This window comes from Otolemur garnettii, unplaced genomic scaffold (assembly GCF_000181295.1).
Source record: "Otolemur garnettii isolate 467f Iridium unplaced genomic scaffold, OtoGar3 scaffold00252, whole genome shotgun sequence".
Lineage (NCBI taxonomy): Eukaryota > Metazoa > Chordata > Mammalia > Primates > Galagidae > Otolemur > Otolemur garnettii.
This window is the reverse complement of record NW_003852647.1, coordinates 217,516-219,797: the sequence shown is the minus strand read 5'-3', so window position 1 is coordinate 219,797 and position 2,282 is coordinate 217,516. Positions and strand designations below refer to the sequence as shown.

At 44.8% G+C, this 2,282-nt stretch overlaps 1 pseudogene; it reads right to left on the bottom strand.

Moving 5' to 3' along the window:
- Positions 1 to 634: 634 nt before the first annotated feature.
- LOC100960758 lies at positions 635 to 1,758 on the bottom strand (annotated as a pseudogene).
- Positions 1,759 to 2,282: the final 524 nt, after the last annotated feature.

Sequence of the window (2,282 nt, the reverse complement as noted above, 5' to 3'; positions counted from 1 at the left end):
CTTTATTTTTAATTAATTAACTTATTTTGAGACAGAGTCTTACTCTGTTGCCCTGGGTAGAGTGCCCTGGCATCAAAGCTCACAGCAACCTGAAACTCTTGGGCTTAAGCAATCCTCCTGCCTCAGCCTCCTGAGTAGCTGGGACTACAGGCATGCACCACCATGCCCGGTTAGTTTTTTCTATTTTTTTTCAACTTTTAAAATAAAAAACATTTTAATACTGATAAAGAGCTCTTTATAAATAACACTGTTTACAAACAAATATTGATTTATTGATAAGTGTCATGAAACAGTGTACTATGTTTAAATATAATAGCAGTTTCATTAGTTTTAGATAATTTTTTTTTTTTAGACGGAGCCTCAAGCTATCCCCCTGGGTAGAGTGCCATGGCATCACAGCTCACAGCAACCTCCCACTCCGGGGCTCAAGTGAGTCTCCTGCCTCAGCCTCCCAAGTAGCTGGGACTACAGGTGCCCGCCACAATGCCCGGCCATTTTTTGGTTGCAGCTATCATTGTTGTTTGGCGAGCCCGGGCTGGGGATTCAAACCTGCCACCTTAGGTGTATGTGGCTGGTGCCTTAGCCGCTTGAGCCACAGGTGCCGAGCCAGTTTTAGATAAATTGACACTACAAGTAAAGTTTTCCAGGCTATTTAATCAAGTTACTTACAATGTACACATTCCTGAGTATACCCCATTGTTGTAACATTGTTTTGGAGTTTTTCTGCATTCAGCTTAAAAGGTGTTTCTTCCCAAGGAACTGAACTTTTCTGTCAAATGCACTTGATCGAATAGGAGAATTTGGTTCATAAAATGGATTCATTGCACACTTTATATATAAATCATAGACATCAGTAAAGTTCTTTATTCCATCTTCTTGCCTTCTGTCATGAAGCATAATAAATCTCATATTCCCTGAAGTGACAAATGCTGACACAAACTGTTAGGTCCAAAAAATTATTCTCCCAAACAGCCCAAACAGACGAAGCTGAGACACGCTCTGATGTAAAAAGCACGAGATGAGTTTATTCAGGCCCGGGAGGTCCGGGCCTGGACTCTCCTGGCATGCAAGCTGAGGATGAGCCCTGAACCTGGGGTGTGCAAGGTTTTTATGGGGTACAGAAGGCAAAAAGGGTAGGGTCAGGGTACGGGTACACTCCTGATTGGTGGTTGGTGATTTCACTAGTAAAGGAGGATTTGCATTGGTGGTTGGTGATTTCACTAGTAAAGGAGGACTTGGATTGGTGCAGGTGAGGGGTAGGGGATTTTTTAACCGGGGCTAGAGGTGGTGTAGCCTAATTAGGAAGGAGAATACCTGAATTTCAAGGAAGTAGACACCTATTGCCTATTATGGGAGCTGTTCAAGGGAACTGATACTTATTGCCTATTATGGCAGCTGTCTGCCTTAGGTGACTCAATTCAATGGCTTAATGGCTGTGCTACCAGGGGTGGGGGAAGCAGCAGGGAGTGGCCCTGCAGTTTTAACAGAGCTTATGTAGTAGATAACAAAATGGCGCTGGTCTGGCCCTTACAAAACCACTCGTTGAACTTGTCCAGTTTTTAAGTACATGTTGTTCGACAGCCACATGTTCTCATCTACCAGGTCAAGAGCAGCATGACTTATGAACTGGTTCAGATGATGGCGGTCATCTTTGGATTCAGCTTTCCCAGCTGGCAAAAACTCCATTTCAAAAACTGGATTATCATGGTGGCCAACAATTACAAAGTAGAAGCTTCCAGACATTGTTTTCAATATATGGCTTCTGCAGCAAGACGCAGACAAGGGGAACTGCCATAGAGACCCACTCCAATTTTTTCTATTTTTAGTAGGGATGGGGGTCTCATTCTTGCTCAGGCTGGTCTGGAACTCCTGTGCTCAGGCTATCCACGTGCCTCGGCCTCCCAGGGTGTGAGGATTATAGGCATGAGCCGCCACACCTGGCCTGTACTTTCCCCTTGAAAATATCATTGTCTTTTTATTTATTTTTTAAGATACAGAACCTAACTTTGTCGCCCTTGGTATAGGGCTGTGGTGTCATAGCTCACAGCAACCTCAAACTCTTGGGCTCAAATCAATTCTTTTTCCTCAGCCTCCCTGGTAGCTGGGACTACTGGTACCTACCACAACGTCTGGCAGTTTTTAGAGATCCGGGTCTCATTCTTGCTCAGGCTGGTCTTGAACTCCTGAGCGCAGACAAGCCACCGCCTTGGCCTCCCAGCATGCTGGGATTACAGGCATGAGCCACCATGTTGGCCTATAATATCATTGTCTTGAGTGCCCCC